Raw genomic sequence first — 21,228 nt, 5'->3', positions numbered from 1 at the left:
TCATTAAACTGTTACTAGAATCATCCACCTTGTGGTACTTTTTAAATCACTGAGGGAGAGGGGGTGGGACATGACCTTTTAACCTCTCGTGTGCTTTCCTGTCCCTGTAAGGAGGAGGAGGACGTCCTCCATGGTGCTGTCAGGATGGACTCCTGGAAACATCATTACCGGTAGGTCTAATACTTATTTTTTTTTTTTAGGGACCACCTCACACTTGAAGTCACTTTGAGGTGTCTATATGGCAGAAAATACCAAAAAGTGACACCATTCTAAAAACTGCACCCATCAAGCTACTCAAAACTACATTCAAGAAGATTATTAACCCTTCAGGTGTTTCACAGGAACTAAAGCAACGTGGAAAGAAAAAATGGACATTTTAATTTTTACAACACAAATTTTATTTTAGCAACAATTTTTTTCATTTTCACATGGGCAACAGGAAAAATTGGATCCTAAAATTTGTTGGGCAATTTCTGCTGAGTACACCGATGCCTCATATGTGGTCATAAACCACTGTTTGGGCACATGGCAGGGTTCAGAAGGGAAGGAGCGCTATTTGACTTTTTGAATGGAAAATTAGCTCCAATCGTTATCGGACACCATGTCGCGATTGGAGAGCCCCTGTGTGCCTAAACAGTGAAATTCCCCCACAAGTAACACCATTTTGGAAACTAGACCCCTTATGGAACTTATCTAGATGTGTGAAAAGCACTTTGAACCCCCAGGTGCTTCACAGAAGTTTATAACGCAGAGCAGTGAAAATAAAAAAATCATTTTTTTTCCTCAAAAATGATTTTTTTAGCACGCTATCTTTTATTTTCACAAGGGTAACAGGAGAAATTGGACCACAAAAGTTGTTGTGCAATTTTTTTCTGAGTACACCGATACCCCAAATGTGGGGGGGAACCAATGTTTGGGCGCACGGCAGGGCTCAGAAGGGAAGTAGCGCCATTTGACTTCTTGAAATGAAAATTACCTCTAATCGTTAGCGGACACCATGTCGTGTTTGGAGAGCCCCTGTGTGCCTAAACATTGGAGCACCCCCACAAATGACCCCATTTTGGAAACTGGACCCCCTAAGGAACTTATCTAGATGCATAGTGAGCACTTTGAACCCCCAAGTGCTTCACAAAAGATTATAACGCAGTGTTGTGAAAATAAAAAAATTTTTCCTCAAAAAAATTTTTAGTGCGCAATTTTTTTATTTTCACAAGGTTACCAGGAGAAACTGGACCCCAAAAGTTGTTGTCCAGTTTGTCCTGAGTACGCTGGTACCCCATATGTTGGGGGGCCACTGTTTGGGCACACGTCGGGGCTCAGAAGAGAAGTAGTGACATTTTGAAATGTTGACTTTGATGGAATGGTCTGCGGGCATGATGTTACATTTGCCGAGCCCCTGATGCACCTAAACTGTGGAAACTGCCCACAAATGACCCCATTTTGGAAACTAGACCCCCTAAGGAACTTATCTAGATGTGTGGTGAGCACTTTGAACCCCCCAAGTGCTTCACAGAAGTTTATAACGCAGAGCCGTGAAGACAAAAAAACATTTTTTTCCTCAAAAAATGATTTTTAGCTTGCAAATTTTTGTTTTCACAAGGCTAACAGGAGAAATTGGACCCCAAAAGTTGTTGTCCAGTTTGTCTTGAGTACGCTGATACCCCATATGTGGGGGGGGGACTACTCTTTGGGTGCACGTAAGGGCTGAGAATGGAAGTAGTGACGTCTTGAAATGCAGACTTTGATGGAAAGGTCTGCGGTCGTCGTTACGTTTGCAGAGCCCCTGATGTGCCTAAACAGTAGAAACCCCCCACAAGTGACCCCATTTTGGAAACTAGACCTTCCAAGGAACTTATCTAGATGTCTGGTGAGCACTTTGAACCCCCAAGTGCTTCACAGAAGTTTATAACGCTGAAACGTGAAAATAAATCACTTTTTTTTTTTTTCCACAAAAATTTTTTTTAGCCCCCAATTTTTTACTTTCCCAAGGGTAACAGGAGAAATTAGACCACCAAAGTTGTTGTGCAGTTTTTCCTGAGTATGCTGATACCCCATATGTTGGAGTAAACCACTGTTTGGGCACACGTCGGGGCTTGGAAGGGAGGGAGCACAGTTTGACTTTTTGAACGCAAAATTGGCTGGAATCAATTTTTGCACCATGTCACGTTTCAAGACCCCCTGATATGCCTAAACGGTGGAAACCCCTCAATTCTAACTCCAGCCCTAACCCCAACACATCCATAACACTAATCCCAACACACCCCTAACCCTAATTCCAACCCTAACCCTCTTTCCAACCCTAACCCTAATGGAAAAATAAAAATAATTTCTTTATTTTATTAGTTGTTCCTGCCTATGGGGTTGATAAACGGGGGGTTTATTTACTTTTCATTCTATTTTGATCACTGTGATAAACTCTCAGTGATCAAAATAGAAAGAATGAATCTGCAGCATCGGCCATGGCTGGATTGTAATATTTCATCAATTTTCATTTATGAAATATTACTATTGCTCTGATTGGCTGTTTTACTTTTAACAGCCAATCAGAGCGATCGTAGCCACGTGGGGGTGAAGCTATGCCCTCTATGGTGAAGAACAAAGCCCCCTGTATCTGCGGGTCGGGTGACCTTTCAGTGACCTAGGTCACCCGACCCGCAGGGGGGCTTTAAAGTCATGACGCTACATAGGCGTCATGGGTCGTTTTGGCACGACTTTTCATGACGCCTATATGGCGTCAAAGGTCGTGAAGGGGTTAATGAAGGTAAGATCATCAACATTTTGGGTCAACAGATGGGTCCTTTTTTCTGTCAGGATTGATCCAGCAGCACTGAAGACTCTTTCAGATAATACACTAGCAGCAGGGCAAGCGAGCTCCTTTAGGCATATTGTGCCAATTCAGGCCAGGTGTCCAGTTTAGAGGCCCAATAGTCAAAGGGGAATGACCTGTGAGGGAGAAAATCGATATGGGAGGATAAGTAGTTTGTAACCATAGTTGACAACTGCTGTCTCCTGTCACTTTTAATCGATGCAGTATTAGCAGTCGTGTGAGCGGTACTTGAGAAATCAGTCCACAACATGGTCATGAAAGCCCTGTCTCCAACGCCACTTCGGCTGTGTGCACCACGAACACCTTTTCTGTTGTTCCCACTACGGCTCGTGGGAGAAACAGCACCGCTGCTGTGTGCTGGGAAAGCCTCAAACAAACGGTTTAACAGAGTTGCTTGTTAGCCAATATTAGCTCTAGGTTCTCCTGTGGAATGATGTTGTGCAATTTGCCTTTGTAGCATGGATCGAGGATGCTGGCCGGCCAGTAGTCATGATCCTTGAACATTTTGGCAATGCGGGGGTCCCTTTTTTGGATCCGCAAGGCATAATCGCACATGTGGGCCAATGTTCCAGGTGTCAATAATGCACTGCCACTGCTGGGTGGAGGAGCACTTTCTGGAAAATCCATATCCCTACAGTCACGAACAAACCCTGTACCTGACCTTGGAACGCCAACATTTTCTCTTGCCCCCTGAGAAGCATTGTCCTGCCCAAAATAATCATCCCCTTCATCTTCCTCCTCTTCCTCTTTTTCCTCTACCTCATCCAGGACCGTTCCCTGACCAGACAATGGCTGACTGTCAGCAAGGCTTCCCTCCTCCTACTCCTGTTCCTCCTCCGCTGCAGATGCCTGTTCCTTAATGTGCATCAAACTTTGCATGAGCAGACGCATAAGTGGGATGCTCATATTAATGATGGCTTCATCTGCGCTTACAGCCATGTGCATTCCTCAAAACACTGAAGAACTTTACAGAGGTCTTTCAGCTTTGACCACTGCACACCCGACAATTCCATGTCTGCCCTCAAACTGGCTGCCTGTGTATCCTGCCACAAATGCATTACAGCCTGCCTCTGTTCGCACAGCCTCTCAACCATGTGCAGGGTGGAGTTCCACCTTGTTGCAACGTCTATAATTAGGCGTTGCTTGTGGAGGTGGAGCAATCGCTGCAGCTTCTGCACATGACTGGAGTGTACGGTTGAGCGACGGATGTGCGTGCACAGTCTTCGCACCTTATGGAGCATGGATTTTAACTCTGGATAATTATTAAGGAAGCACTGCACCACCAGGTTCAAAGTGTGAGCCAGACAAGGTATGTGTGTGAGTTTTGCAAGGCCTATGGCTGCCACAAAATTATGGCCGTTATCACTGACTACCTTGCCTGGCTCAAGATGTAGACTGCCCAGCCATGACTCAGCTTGTTGCTGCAAGTAGTCGGCCAGTACCTCCGCAGTGTGTCTGTCTCCCAAAGACAATCTTTAACACAGTCTGACGCTTACCACTAGCTGTTCGATAGTGGGACACCTCGTGTGCAACACTGACAGCTGCGGATGGAGTACTCGAGCGACTGTGCTCTGTGGACGAGCTTTCTCTTATAGAGGAGGAGGCTCAAAAGCCTACAGGCAACTGTTTTCTATACCGTGGGCTAGGCAGCACTGTTCCACCGCCGGTTTGCCCTGTGGAGCCTGCATCCACCACATTAACCCAGTGCGCAGTGATGGACACGTAACTGCCCTGGCCATGCCTACTGGACCATGCATCTGTTGTGAGGTGCACCTTTCCACTCACTGATTGCTTGAGTGCATGGACAATGCAGTCTTTCACATGCAGGTGGATGGGTGGGATGGCTTTTCGAGAAAAGTGCCGACTGGGTAGGTCATAGCATGGGACTGAGTAGGCCATGAGCTCATGGAAAGCTTCGCTTTCAACCAAATGGTAGGGCATCATCTCTAATGAGATTAGTTTGGCAATGTAGGTGTTCAAGCAGTGTACGCGGATGAGAGGATGAGTACTTTCTTGTCATACTCAGAGTGTCTAGTAGGGTGAGCTGTACTGGAGAGCTGCATATGGGGGGAAGTAGCGGTGGACCGGACAGAGTGAAAGGGGGTTGGTGATGGCAAAACCATTATGATTCCCTGAGTGCTTTGGCCTTGCGACGACACCTCAACATTTAGTGCTGGTGGTGTTACAGTGGGGGAAGTGATGGAGCGTTGCTGGCTACCTTCAGTCGGAGCAGGTGCACATGTGCTACCTGACGTTTTGTAGTCCGTCCATGCTTGCAAGTGCATGTTCGCTAAATGTCTAAGCATGCAACTGGTATTCAAATTACTAAGTTGTTTACCTTGGCTAAAGGTCCTTCCGCACTGCCTATAGGTAACCTTTGCCTCATCAGTAGGATTTTGGACAAAAGTGCCATACTGCACTCTTCCTACTATGGTAGACATTTTCTGGAACTGCACGCTGTGCTAACATGACCGTCTGGCTAAGCTGTCCTGCAACTTTTATTTTTTGGACAGCTACGGGTCTGCCAGATAACCGCTGCTGCGATGTCAATGCCTGCTGCGGATTCTTCTCCTTATCTGAACTATTGCCAGCGCCACCCTCCTCCCTAATGGATGCCAATCAGGGTCAAGAACTGGGTCATCCATCACCTTCTCTTCAAAGTCGTCTGCACCTTCCTCGTTACCTTCCTCCGTGTCACCATGTAAGGTGGTATAGTATGAGGGAAGAGGCACCTGAGTTTCATCTGTGTCAGATTCTGGCTCATGAGACTACGAGGGCAATGTAGTGTTCTGGGTCAATGTACCAGCAGAATCATCTAGCAGTGGCTGTGCATCAGTGCACTCAATGTCAATTCATCTTGGACTGGGGAATTCAGGATTTGACTGGATAACCCAGGCATGGTATGTGAAAAGAGCTCCATAGAGTAATCTGAAGTGTCGGCTGCCTCATCCTTCACTTTTGGTGGGGGTGAAGGGCACAAAGAAAGGTGTTTTTCCTGACCAGAACTCTGCACTGACGACTCCGTGCTTGCAGGTTTGGAACATTCAGAAGAGGCGGCAATAGAGCTGGTGGCTGTTTTGGCAATGTACGCCGAAACCTGTTCCTGATGCTCCGGCTTTAAAAGCGGTTTTCCTACTCCAAGAAAAGGGAACCTTACAGGCCTTCTTTGGCCAGACGATGACGCAGGCTCAACACCTCCTGCCTTAGCTGCTATTGTGCTTTTGCCAGAACCAGCCGATGCACCACCACCATCAGTACCAGCCGCGCCCCCCCCCTGCCCATGTCCGCGGCCTCTTCCACCATACTTCCTCATGTTTGGGAAAATGTACCCAAAATACCAGCAGAGAGATGGTACTGTATGAGGAGCGTCCAGCTGTGTAAGGTGTATTAAAAAAATTAAATCTACATATATTTTGTTAGTCACAGACGCTCTCCCAGTATGTATTTGACCGCAATCAAACAAGCAGATATACGGTACTGTATCAGAAGTGTACAGCTGGATACTTTTTTTGTGCAACTAACAATCTCCGTATATGTTTTTACAGAGTGTCACACACACGCTGACTCTGCGTAGATGTGACTGTAATGCGAGCAGTAGATATGCAATTCTGTTTGTGAATCGGACAGCTCAATACGGTGTAGGTCTGGAAAAATGGAAAATCTCCTCAGTTTGTTTTTCCAGAAAAACACACAAATAGCTTCACTGTTTGAAAAGCCGACAGCTCTATATGGTGTAGGTCTGGAAAAATGGAGAATCTCCTCGTTTTTTTTTTTCCAGTGTCACTCTCAGCTTGTATTTGTCCGTGATACCAGCCGGTACACGGTAGTGTGAGGAGCGTGCACTGCTATACGGTGTGTGAAAAAATGAACGCTCGGTAACTGAGCAGAACAAAATAATAAAAGTTGGAGTGCTTTGAAAAAAGCAGTTTGAACAGCAGTGTGCACACAGCAATGCAGCTATCAGGTAGCTTTAAAAGGCAGCCTAATCACCACCATCGCTGCTGCACACAACTAGAATCATCCACTTTCACTGCACACAAACTGTACAGTGAAAAGCACTAGCAGCAGAAGCAATTTGTTTTTCTTCTTCCCTGCCTATCGCTCTCCCTATTCAGAATCTGCATCAGTCACAGCCTTTTATAGCCCTTGTGACTCCACATAAAGCCAGCCAATCACTTCAATGCCCTTTTCTAAGATGGTGTTGGCCGCTGCCCATGTCATCGCGTTGCCTACAGTGTGCGTCTGCCATCATTGGCTGAAAAAAGGCGCTGGAAGCATCATTTGAAATGCGACTTTGGCGCGCGGTTCGGCGACCTCATGGCCGACCTTACGCTATGGTCGGGTTTCGTTTCATTAATCCCGATATTGGTGAAAGTCGGCTTTTTTTTTTATTTGACCGACCCATTTCGCTCAACTCTAGTTGCAAATAATACAGGTAATGAGTGCAGAGTATGAGGGCTTCTCAAAGAAAGACGGTCATGTGTCAGAACCAGAATTCTTGCTGGTTGGTAGGTGATCAAATACTTCTACAATAATTTATACAATACAGTTTAATTATGTAAAAATCATACAATGATTTTCTGCTTTTTATTTTTAGATTCCGTCTCTCACAGTTGAAGTGTACCCATGATAAAAATTAGACCTCTACATACCTTGTAGGTGGGAAAACTTGCAGAATCGCCAGTATATCAAAACTTTTTATCCACACTGTACCTGACATTTTTCATTGACATTGCTGTGAAAGTGTGTTCTTGTGTGTGAATTTTAAGCTATAAAAAATAATGTAAGTACAATTCACAAAAAATCCTGTGGTTTTTTTAATGTTTCCCAAAACTCAATTATTTTAATTCATTGTTCTAATTACTGTATATACTCTTGTATAAGCCGACCCCCCCCCCCCTCCCCCAAGTTTGCCACAAAAAACTGGAAAACTTATTGTCTCGCGTATAACCCTAGGGTGGAAAATGCAGCAGCTACTAATAAATTTCAAAAATAAAAATGGATACCAATAAAAGTAAAATTAATTGAGACATCAGTAGGCTAAATGTTTTTGAATATCCATATTGAATCAGGAGCCCCATATAATGCTCCATACAGTCCAAGATGACCCCATAAGATGCTCCAATGCTCCATACAAAATACACCCCATATAATGCTGCACAAAGGTTAATAAAGCCCCATATGCTGCCCCATAAAGTTTATGGCCCCATAAGATATTCCATAGATTATGCCCCTATAAAATGCTCCATAGATTATGGCCCATATGCTGCCCCATAAGATGCTCCATAATCATGCCCCCATATGCTGCTCCATAGTTTGTCCCCATATATTGCTGCTGATGCTGCAAATAAAAAAAAAAAAAAAGACTCCCCTCTCATCGCTGGGGGCCTGGTGTCGGTGTCCTGAGCAGGTGGTGACAGGTTCTGATGTCACCGCTGGCTCAGGACCCCGGAACTGGTGATATCTACTGATCCCCTCTCCATGGCTGCGTGCTGCTCTGTCCTCTCCTCCGCATCCTGTCAGTGACATTCAGGCAGAGGACGCAGTGAGCACTAACTTCATCACCGCGCCCTCTGATCAGATAGAGGATGCAGAGGAGAGGACAGTAGCGTGCAGCGATGGACCCGGGACAGGTGAATATAGCTTATACTTACTCTCTCCTGGCGCGGTCTCTGCAGCCCCCCTGCTTCTCCCGGTCTCAGGCTCCTTCCTTCAGCGGTCTCGTGGTACCGCCCATTAGTCATAAATATGCGCATATTCATGACTTTAATAAGTGGTACCATGTGACCGCTGAGGGAAGGAGCCTGAGACCGGGAGAAGCATGGGGGCTGCAGAGACTGTGCCAGGAGGAGGTAGGTATGACATGACACCCCCGCCGACCCCCTGGTATATGACTCGCATATAAGCTGAGAGGGGGACCATCAGCCCCAAAAAATGGGCTGAAAATCTCGGTTTATATGCTAGTGTATATGCGGTAAATTTCTTTATTCTTGTTTTATTAAAATAGATTTTTATTTACATCTTATTTTTTAAACTTAAATAAGATTTGTTTTTAAATATTCCACTTTTCCCTTGCACCAATATTTTTTAAAAAATCTACTAAAAAAAATCCCCAAAAATGATAGCAAAAGCTTGAGTAAAGGATTAGATGTGTAACATCTTCCAAGACAAGTGTACATTTTACCAAGATTCTTATATGAAATGTATTTAATATCATCCTATTCATATCTTATACCTAGCTGCTGGTCTTGCATCGGGAAAATTTCAGGCAAGCAGACTGTAGGCCTGGCTAGACCAAGCTGTATGATGTACCGTGTGATACAGCATGAAGGTATGCACAATCTTGGCTTCTACCATGAGCATACCAGAAGGGACAGGAATGACTACATTGACATCTTGTGGCAGAACATGGATCAAGGTGAGAAGCTGTATAAATGTTGGTGGTCAGTTCTCTGTAGATATTGGTTGCATAAACTTCACTCATTGTCTCTAGAGAGAAGCTGCTAAATCCTTCCATTCGGTAGTATTAAAATGTAATATCATTTTCATCTCTTACAGCTAGCTTTGGTAATTTCGACATTGTTGATAGAAACGCCTTTAATCTTCCGTATGATTTTATACCTCAGTGATGCATTACCACAAGTCAGTGCAGATGATGTACCTTGTTCCATTTCCCATTACATTGCCACAAGTGTTTTGGACAAGAAATATTTGGCTTTTAGAAAGTCAAGTTTGCATTATTGTAGGTATTCCCCAAGACATTGGTCCTTAACCGTCAAGAGCCATATTCAGTTCTGAGATGGTTGCAATCCATGATCTGTGAGAAGAAATATCAGCTATATTGCGACCAATACACCAGTGTGGCCTGTAAATCAGACCATACTACAGTATGGTGTGATTTCTTTCACAGCACATAGTATACCAGCGTGTGACGTCACACAGTCCACAGACCGTGAAATCCAGTGCAATCCATCAGTCCTTTTCTAACGTATTTTGGGAAAACTTTCGGTCTTCAGAAGTTTAGTCACCCCTGAAGAAGGAAACTGAGTTTCAGAAATGTGTTATGACAAGGACAGGCGGCTTGTACTGGCTTTTCACAGTCTGTTGACCGTGTGACGTCACACGTTGCTGTACCTGTGGCTGCATTGCCTTGTTTTTTTGTGTTCAGGCACCAGATGGGGCTGCCTGTTCGCTATATTGTAGCTCTATTTGCTTTTTTTACTTAGTCAAGGACCTCCACACACCCACCGAAAGCGGCTCTTTAAAGTTGATGCAACTAAGTATTTGACAGCACATAGCATAACATTTGACAATGCATGGATAAGAAAATAAGTTTGTTTAAACGTATCTTAATGGTGGAGACAGGATCTGATGGTTCCCTGCTCCCCTATTATATTCAACTAGATGGTGGCCCGATTCTATCGCATCAGGTATTCTAGAGTCTCTGTTAAAATAAAAAATAGTTACTGTATATACTCACCTTCCGACGGCCACCGGACTCTTTCTCTCCTCCCCACGCTCCCGGCATCTTCCGGTTCCAGTAATGCTTTGTGTGAAACACTGCTGATGATGTCGCGCTCTCGCATGAGTGACGTCATCATCAGCCCTTCCCTCTAAGCATTGCTGGAACCGGAAGATGCCGGGCGCGTGGTGAGAGGAGGGACAAAATCCGGGGGCTGTCGGAAGGGGAGTATATAATTATTTTTTATTTTAACAGAAACTCTAATATACCCGATGCGATAGAATCGGGCCTACCATCTAGTGTATTATACTCCTGTTACACCCGGAGCTGCTGTCACTGTTCTACTGTTACCTAATGTATTGTATTGTACTCCAGTTGCACCCAGATCTGCAGTCACTGTTCTGCTGTTACCTAATATACTCCTGTTACACCCAGAGCTGTAGTCACTGTTCTGCTCTTACCTAATGTATTGTATATGTACAGGACTGTCCCTGTGTAATGAGCGATGTAGCGGTGATGCCTTTAATGGCTGTAATGTGCCTGTACAATAAGCAATGCGGCAATTTTGCCGCGACGACTAAGCGACTAGTCACAGCCTAACTACCACAACCAATCAGCGACGCAGGATTTCGGTTACAGACAGACATAAGACAATTATATAGATAGATTGTATGTGTGCCCTGAGATGTCACACTGCTGAGGTCAAGACATGGCCTCAAGCTCCTAACCATTTTGGATTAAGTAGGACTATCCTGATTTTTGAGGAGCTGTCATAGTGGACATGAGAGTTTGAAAGTATGGTGAATAAATGAGGCTCTCAAGTTTGGGTCAGGAGACCTGTGGACATTCCATACTCAAAACATGATACATGGAGGTACGAATTCAGACTCAGACTGTTCTGAAATATGGCCCCGTGAGAGAAGAGAGCCATACATTCATCAGCTCTCTCCACTTGAGTGAAGCTCACAATTCATATACTATGTGCAGACACAGGAGGAGAGACAGTTACCTCTCTGAACCAATGGAGGAACTGGGGTGCTTATGTCCTACCATAACCACCTTGGGCCAATATATAGTTATTCCTATGGAAGCATGATTGTAAAAGTTGCTTCAACTAAAATTACTGATATCGATGGACCAACAGTATTAAATAGGTCTCATTCTAATGGGTGATATCGACAATGTCAAGCATGGCTAGACCATGTTATGTCATGGTCCTTAAACCTGGATAATAGAGAGGTGTCCTAAGGAGCGAAATCCCAACTCTTTCACTTAATGTAGTCCACCCCTTCTAATAATTGTGTATTTATGTCAATTTTGTTGTATCACTTGGATATGTATTTATAGGACTGACTGGCTGCAGTTTTCCATGGCAAAATAAAGCTGCAAACTCGAAGGAATTTACTCTAATGCAGCAAATTTCTACATGGTGAAAATAAGGATGATGACTAATGACTAGAGTTGAGCGAAACGGGTCGAACAATTTCAAAAGTCGCCGACTTTTGGCAAAGTCGGGTTTCATGAAACGAAACCCGACCCTAGGATGAGGTCGGCCACGAGGTCGGTGACTTGCGCGCCAAAGTCGCGTTTCAAAAGTTTGTTTTGCGCTCTTTTTCAGCCAATCAGGATCCACGGACACTGTGGGCAACGTGATGACATAGGCAGGGGTCACCACCATCTTTCAGAAGGGCATGCAAGTGATTGGCTTGCTTTGGTGGGCGTCACAGGGGGTAATAAAAGGGCGTGCACGCCGACCGCCATCTTAATTCTGCCGATCTCAGTATAGGGAGAGGTTGCTGATTCTGTAGGGAGAGCGTTAGGCAGGGAAGAAGACAAAAAAACTGCTTCTGCTGCTAGCGGTTTGGCCTGCACAACACACCAGTCACTGTGTGTGCAGTGCAAGGGGAGGCTATATAGTGGTGTATCAGTGGTGTTGGTTGTTGGGCTGCCTTCTAAGGCTTCCTGACATTCCTGCATTGCTGTTTACCCACTGCTCCGCAAACTGCTTTTTTAAAAGCAATCCAATCTCCCTTATCCTCTAGTCACTTTTGTCACAGCTGTGCCATCGAGCCTGTCACATAGCGCTCAGATATCAGTGGGCCTCACACAATCCAAAAGTGTCCAGTGTCCAAAAGTATGTGCAGAGATTCAAAATCTCCCTTATCCTCTTGTCACTTTGGTCACAGCTGTGCCATCGAGCCTGTCACATAGCGCTCAGATATTCATTGGGCCTCACACAATCCAAAAGTGTCCAGTGTCCAAAAGTGTGTGCAGAGATTCAAAATCTCCCTTATCCTCTAGTCACTTTGGTCACAGCTGTGCCATCGAGCCTGTCACATAGCGCTCAGATATCAGTGGGCCTCACACAATCCAAAAGTGTCCAGTGTCCAAAAGTGTGTGCAGAGATTCAAAATCTCCCTTATCCTCTAGTCACTTTGGTCACAGCTGTGCCATCGAGCCTGTCACATAGCGCTCAGATATCAGTGGGCCTCACACAATCCAAAAGTGTCCAGTGTCCAAAAGTGTGTGCAGAGATTCAAAATCTCCCTTATCCTCTAGTCACTTTGGTCACAGCTGTGCCATCGAGCCTGTCACATAGCGCTCAGATATTCATTGGGCCTCACACAATCCAAAAGTGTCCAGTGTCCAAAAGTGTGTGCAGAGATTCAAAATCTCCCTTATCCTCTAGTCACTTTGGTCACACCTGTGCCATCGAGCCTGTCACATAGCGCTGAGATATCAGTGGGCCTCACACAATCCAAAAGTGTCCAGTGTCCACAAGTGTCTGCAGAAATTTAAAATCTCCCCTGTCCTATAGACACCTTGTACCTTGTTTTACATTACTATATAGTTTGTTGGATTTTGTCTACATTTCTACCAAAAATGAGGAAGGCTGGTGGAAGAGGCTGTGGAATTGGGCGGGGGTTGGCAGCTGGTAATGATGGTGTTGGTGGTGGATCTGATGGTAGTGGCAAGAGCAAAATAGGACCGAATGCAGGAGGTGTTGAGCCTGCGTCATCATCTGGCTACATAAGGCCTCGAACGCTTAGTTTTCTAGGAGTTGGCAAACTGCTTTTAAAGCCAGAGCATCAGGAAAAAGTTTTGTCTTACATTGCTGACTCAGCCTCCAGCTCTATCGCCTCCTCTTCTTCAGTTGTAAAAAGTAAAAGCACTGAGTCGTCATTGGAGGCTCATGTTCATGAACCACACCTTTCCTTGTGTCCTTCACCCCAACCAAGATTGAAGGATGACGCAGGCCATACTACTGATTACTCCATGGAGCTGTTTTCACATACCATGCCTGGATTATCAAGTGAAATGGTGAATTACCCAGGCCAAGATGAATCTGACATGGAGTGCACTGATGCACAGCCGCTGATGGATGATTCTGCTGGTACATTCACTCAGAGCACTACATTGTCCTCGCAGTGTACAGAGCCAGATTCTGACCCTGATGAGACTCAGGTGCCCCTTCCCGCACACTATACCACCATACACGGTGACACAGAGGAAGGTGCACATGACATAGAAGAGGAGGTGATGGATGACCCAGTTGTTGACCCAGATTGGCATCCATTGGGGGAAGAGGGTGCTGCTTCCAATAGCTCAGATGAGGAGCATCCACAGCAGACATCGACATCGCAACAGCTGTTATCTGGCAGGCCCGTAGCACTCCAGGTTCCAAACATCAAAAAAGAGTTGCTGGACAGCTTGTCCAGAGGGTCAAAAGATCACAGCGTGCTAGGCTGCAAAATGTCTGCCAAAGTAGGAAGAGTGCAGTGTGGCACTTTTTTGAACAAAATCCTCATGATCAGGCCAAGGTTATCTGTAAGAAGTGCGCAAAGACCTTTAGCCGAGGGAAAAATCTGGAAAATTTGAATACCAGTTGCATGCTTAGACATTTTAACCAGCATGCACTTGCAAGCGTGGACACAACACCAAACCTCAAGTGCCACATGTGCAACTGATCACAACGAAGGTAGTCAGCAACGCTACATTGTTTCCCCCACTGTAAGCCCACCGGTTAGCACAGCAGCAAATGTTGAGGTGTCGTTGCAAGGCCACAGCAGTCAGGGAATCCCACTGTTATATCAACGAAAGACTGATTCTAGGCCATCAGAAAGAACACCAACTCCATCACCATCATCAACCCTCTCTGTCTGCCCTGTCCACCTCTACGTCCACCATATGCAGCTCTCAAGTCCAGCTCACCCTCCCAGACACTATGAGTAGGTCAAGAAAGTACTCAGTCTCTCATCCGCGTACACTGGGTTTGAACGCCCACATTGCCAAACTAATCTCGTTTGAGAGGATACCCTTTCGGTTGGTGGAAAGCACAGCTTTCTGCGAACTCATGGCCTATGCAGTACCACGCTATGACCTACCCAGTTGCCACTTCTCTCGCAAAGCCATCCCAGCCCTCCACCATCATGTGAAAGACCGCATTGTCCATGCACTCAAGCAGTCAGTGAGCGGAAAGGTGCACCTCACAACTGATGCATGGTCCAGTCGGCATGGCCAGGGCCGTTACGTGTCCATCACTGAGCACTGGGTTAATGTGGTGGATGCAGGGTCCACAGGGGACAGCGGTGGTGGGACAGTGCTGCCTAGCCCACGGTATAGGAAACAGTTGGCTGTAGGCGTTCGACCCTCCTCCTCCTCCTCCAGAAGCGAAAGCTCGTCCACAGAGCGCAGTCGTACGAGCACTCCATCTGCAGCTGCCACTGTTGCACACGATGTGTCCCACTATCGAGCAGCTAGTGGAAAGCATCAGCAGGCTGTGTTGCAGATGATGTGTTTGGGCAACAGACACACCGCCGAGGTGCTGGCCGAGTACTTGAAGCGACAAACTGAGTCATGGCTGGGCAGTGTACATCTTGAGGCAGGCAAGGTAGTTAGTGATAACGGCCGTAATTTTGTGGCAGCCATAGCCCTTTCAAAACTCAGCCACATACCTTGCTTGGCTCACACCTTGAACCTGGTGGTGCAGTGCTTCCTCAAAAATTATCCGGAGTTAACAGCCCTGCTCCAGAAGGTGCGAAGACTGTGCGCGCACATCCGCCGGTCGCCTGTACACTCCGTTCGTATGCAGAAGCTGCAGCGATTGCTCCACCTTCCCAACCACCGCCTCATTATCGACATTGCAACAAGGTGGAACTCCACCCTGCACATGGTGGAGCGGCTGTGCGAGCAGAGGCAGGCCATAATGCATTTGTGGGAGGATACACGGCCAGGCACTTTGAGAGCAGACATGGAGTTGACAGGTGTGCAGTGGTCGAAGCTGAAAGACCTCTGTAAAGTCCTTCAGTGTTTTGAGGAATGCACACGGCTGGTAAGCGCAGACGCCATCCTAAGCATGAGCATCCCACTTATGCGTCTGCTCATGCAAACTTTGACGCACCTTAAGGAGCAGGCGTCTGCAGCCAATGTTGATGAGGAGAAAGAGGAGGAGGGAATCCTTGATGACATTCAGCCATTGTCTGCTCAGGGACCTCTCCTGGATGAGGTGGAGGAAGAAGAGGAGGAGGAGGATGATGATGGGGATGATTACTTAAGGGAGGAGAATGCATCTCGTGGGGCAAGTGAAAATGTTGGCGTGGCAAGGTCTGGTACAGGGTTTGTGCGTGACTGGAGGGATGTGGATTTGCCAGAAAGTGCTCCTCCACCCAGTACTCGCAGTGCATCATTGACACCGGGAACATTGGCCCACATGTCAGATTATGCCTTGCAGATCCTAAAAAGGGACCCCCGCATTGCCAAAATGATGAACGATGACGACTACTGGTTGGCCAGCATCCTGGATCCACGCTATAAAGGCAAATTACAAAACATCATGCCACAGGAGAACCTTGACCTAATATTGGCTAATAAACAAGCAACTCTGGTAAATCGGTTGCTTGAGGCATTCCCAGCACACAGCAGCGGTGATGGTTCTCACACGAGCCGTACGGGCCGGGGGCAGCTTGGCAGAGGTGTTCGTGGTGCACACAGCAGAAGTGGCGTTGGAGACAGGGGTTTCATGACAATGTTGTGGACTGATTTTTCAAATACCGCTCACACAACTGGTAATACTGCATCGATGGAAAGTGACAGGAGACAGCAGTTGTCAACTATGGTTACAAACTACTTTTCCTCCCATATCGATGTTCTCCCACACAGGTCATTCCCCTTTGACTATTGGGCCGCTAAACTGGACACCTGGCCTGAATTGGCCCAATATGCCTTACAGGAGCTCGCTTGCCCAGCTGCAAGTGTGCTATCGGAAAGAGTCTTCAGTGCAGCTGGATCAATCCTGACAGAAAAAAGGACCCGTCTGTCAACCCAAAATGTGGATGATCTAACCTTCATTAAAATGAACCATGCATGGGTTTCCAAGGATTTTGTCCCACCTTCCCCTGATGACACATAGGGTGACAGAAAAATGGCTTGCTTTGGTCCACCTCTTCCTGGGACTTCACCTATTTCGCCTTTTGCATCAGCTGAATGTCCAACATCAACATATGCCACTTTCTAAAACTCCCTAACTGTGCTGCCTCCCCCCCATGGCCGGGGTCACCACCTAGCGCACGACACCGTGCGAGTGCCGTTGCCCTGGACAGGTGGGTAGGCCGACTCTTGGGCGCGGGCACTGGCACAGGGTCCCTCATAGTGCAATCAAGTGTCTCTGACGGTGGTGGTGCACACCCGCCGTCAGACACACCGCTGTACTATGAGGGGCCCAGTGCCAGTACCGACGTCCACGAGTGGGCCCCCCTTGCTTGGGCAGGGCCCAAGCATTTGCAATCTTTACCTCTACCTGCTCCTCCGCTGTGTAATCTGGGCCGTCAAATCCATACTGTGCCTGACACCGTCTGAGCCTGCCTCCTGATGTATAGACATATATTTTGAATGTGTACGCTATCCATACATGTTATCTGGGGATACGGTACCCTTTCTAACCTTTGTGCAATCCATACTGGGCCTAACACAGTCTGAGCCTGCCTCCTGAGACATATATTTTGAATGTGTACGCTATCCATACATGTTATCCAGGGATACGGTACCCTTTCTAACCTTTGTGCAATCCATACTGGGCCTAACACCGTCTGAGCCTGCCTCCTGATGTATAGACATATATTTTGAATGTGTACTCTATCCATACATGTTATCCGGGGATACGGTACCCCTTCTAACCTTTGTGCAATCACGTGTAATCCATACTGGGCATGAGAACGGCTGGCGAGCTGTTAAGCAAGCTACAGCACCTGTGGTTTGCACACGTAAGTTTTTCAGGAATGACTGTTAGGCCTAATTCCGGAACTGCGGTTGACCTGCACTTACTGGGAAATCATTGTTCGCGGGTAATAATTGTAATCAGTGATCCCCATCACTAACGTTGTTCAGTGGGTTATCTGCACCTGTAAGCGACAAACGCTGGCCTTTTCAGTGTAGCGCACATTCAGCCACGGACATGTAAGGGCATGACACACCAGTTATTGGCCAATCTCATGTGCCAGAGCCTCACGTGTCCCTCTAGTAAGCCGGACTCGGACCACGGGGCATGACGGAGTCTCGTTCATTAACGGAATTAAGCTTGCAATGTGTGCATCTGTTCTGTAGCTGGCATGGTTGAGGTTTCCCAGGTGGAGTCGAATTTAACCGTAGGCTCCACTCCTGGTGGTGCCCTTCTGGACATTCCTTTAAGGTTCAGCTTTGCAACCATACTGCCCACGTAAAACAAACACTTTGCCTTCATGAACGCTGTTTGGAGGGTCATGACTCGTGGGAATAACGCCGCCCAATCAGTTAACCTGCTAGAGAGATCCTTCGTTGCTCCCAAGCATGACATCACACTCCCTAGGAAGAAGGTAATGCCACTGTGGTGACCGTACTCCTGGGGGCGACACAAGTGCACTGATGCCCAGCCACTGCTCGATGAATCTGCTGGTACATTGACCCAGACCACTACATTCCCCTCGCACGCTACCCGGCCTGAATCTGACCCTGATGAAACTCAGGTTACCCTTCCCATATACAGTTCCATCTTACACGGTGACAAAGAGGAAGCTGCAGATGAAAGTGCAGGTTCGGCCCACCCGCCATCAGACACACCACCGTACTATCAGGGGCCCTGTGCCAGTGCCGTCGCCAACGAGTGGGCCCCCCCTGCTTGCCCAGGATCACAGCACTTGCAAAGTTGAAATACTGTGCAGTGAGATAGAAGATGGGGACGACGAGGAGTCTAGACTAGTACAGGGATTCCCTAGCGAGGAGACTTATTTGATTGTTTTCAATGTTGGGACAGCAATTTTTGGGGAGCACTATACTCTGGAGAATGATAGATGGGGCCCACCATACACTGGAACATTCCAAAGGTGAACATCAGACACTGAAGCAGCATTTACAGGGCCCATTATACACTAGAGCATTAGAAATGGGGCCATTATGTTTGGAGCATTATTTGGGCCCATAAGACAGTGGAGCTTCATCCATGGGGACCAACATATACTGTAGCATTATGTGGAGCTCATCATATACTGTTTCAAACATTATATGGGACCAATGATTCTGTATGGAGAAATAGATGGGCCTCGTCATGAGATGTAAAAAGTGAGGTATTTTTCATTGTACTATACCGCTATTTCTCTGCCGTATCAGAGCATGATGAGTTGTGGTATGTGTTAAAGGGGCGCTCTTTCGCCCAGGGCACATGAAAACCTGCAGCCAGCCCTCCCCCCCCACAACTTTAGCCAAATAACCCCCATTTTTCAGTGCGTAACTTGTATTATGAAGTTAATTAAGGTTGACAAGCTTAAGTAAGAAGAATTGATGCTTTTGGCATTCAAATGGGCACTGTAGGTGTGTTTCCTGTCCTCCTCTCACTGCCGACTTTTATTCCCCATTGACTTACATTGGGTTTCGTGTTTCGGGACGACCCCGACTTTTCCCTATAATCGGACGATCTTGCTCGACCCGACTTTTGGAAAAGTCGGGTTTCACGAAACGAAACGCGACCCTAAAAAACCAAAAGTCGCTCAACTCTACTAATGACTATATGTATCAGGTCGACTTTACAGCAGCCATTAAACACATCTTTTTTACAGCCATTAAAAGTCTACAATATCATGACTAGGGCAAATACATCTTCATCCATTCTCTTTATAGGTTTGCCTTTTCCCTAAGGGGCACTTTGTCTACTATTGTCCCGAAGCCTGATCCTAATGTGCCCATAGGACAGAGATTGGGAATGAGTAGTGTGGACGTGATGAAAATTAATGCCAACTATGGCTGCAGTAAGTTTTCTTTGCCTGGTGTCTTCTCTGAATTCCTAGTTCTTATCTCTGTGATTTGATGTTAACTTACACTCCTCGCTAACATTATCCATATATATCGCCACAAAAAGACCTTTGCAGGAAAAAGCTGGTGACGGCCTCAGGATCTCTATCTGAAAGCAGCTTTTCAGCAAATCAAGGTGGTGGAAACTGCCTCTGGCTTATTCAAGTCCCATACATGAAGGTAAAATGAATATAGCAAAAAAATCATTGAGCATAAAAATTAGATCTTTGTGGATTTTTTTTTTTTTAATTGATCCAAATTAATAACACTCTTTGGTTTTTGTTCCAGATTTTATTGCAGTTTAACTTTCTTAACATTGCGACTACTGACTATGTGACAGTCTATGATGGTGCTACTAAATAGTCACCTGTCCTATTGGGGAAAACCTTTGGGTCTGGACAAATCTCACCTCTGTTTTTTTTCTGGGTGAATCATGCTCGTAGAGTGTGACCAAAGCCAATTCCATGTCAAGTGCATTTACTTCCTCTTATGTCACTGGTAAGTGTTTGACATTCATCCTAAGACGGCCAAAAATATTCATCCAATGGAAGATGCATAACCGCAACGTTTGGCTCAGCCTAACCCATTCTTAAGCATCTTCTGTTTAACGAAATGTTCCGATTAATTCAGAGGGCGGCCGATCACCTCTAATAAATTTAAATGGTCGATCTTTGTGGCGATCAGCTTGACAATATTAAAGGACTCTTTGCCAGGTGCCATAGAAATGAAATGGGATCAACTAATAATGTATTGTCTATGGTCAGTTTTGCTTTTTTTCCCCCTGTTGACCATAGAAATTAGATCATTGTTGTCTTGATCCAAAGTCTTTAGTCTATGTGCACACAATTCTAAAAGCATTCGGAAATCCCTGTCGGTTCTCCATTTTCCTCATTCTATAGCCATCACTATCTTATGTTTGTTACCTGTTTTAGTCACTTTGGCCTTGATTCATCAAGGCCAGTGACTTTCTCGCTGATCTTGATGAGGGGCGTGTTGAAATCAGACACTCCTCATTCATTAAAAGATGCACAACTCTTAATTAACCAGGAACATCTAATGTGTGGTGTGCACCTCCCTGCACCACAACAGAAACCTAACTCCAGTCCCCAACTGGAGGATTTCTGATGTAAAGAATGCCACAGCTCATCATGAATTAGGTGTCATGCCCTTGTTGCACCCGTGTCCTACCTCAACTCCACCCAATTAACAGCTGGGAGAAACTTGTGAAAATATCAATAGTCTCAAAATGTAATCACAGCACCAAGTTATGCAAAAATGTTGAGACTTTTCAAAGCAATTGACACCAGAATTCAGTATAGATGGAGGGTTGTTCTCAGAATCAGTTCTTCTGGTGGATGTAAGAAGCCTCACAATAACATTAGAATCACCGCATAGATGTCTACAAATCCACCAGAGATAAGTGGACAATAACACTATAATCACTTAAGAATAGGATCAGAAAAAGGACAAGATTGGATTCTACCCAATGACCACAAAAAAGAAAAAAAAAAGTGTCCTGTAGTAATTCCTTGTTTCTAATCATTAATTTTCTTTACTTTTCAGTGCTTGCAAACTATAGGAAATAAAATGATCCGTGAGAAGATGCCAGCAGATGGCAGGAAGC

General features: G+C 46.0%; 1 pseudogene; it reads left to right on the top strand.

Moving 5' to 3' along the window:
* Positions 1-20,054, top strand: part of LOC141083868 (hatching enzyme 1.2-like) — a 66,088-nt pseudogene extending 46,034 nt beyond the window's left edge.
* Positions 20,055-21,228: the final 1,174 nt, after the last annotated feature.

The sequence above is a fragment of the Dendrobates tinctorius genome, unplaced genomic scaffold (genome assembly GCF_039654945.1).
Source record: "Dendrobates tinctorius isolate UK_male_01 unplaced genomic scaffold, ASM3965494v1 ptg000021l, whole genome shotgun sequence".
Lineage (NCBI taxonomy): Eukaryota > Metazoa > Chordata > Amphibia > Anura > Dendrobatidae > Dendrobates > Dendrobates tinctorius.
This window is presented reverse-complemented; position numbering and strand designations above follow the sequence as displayed.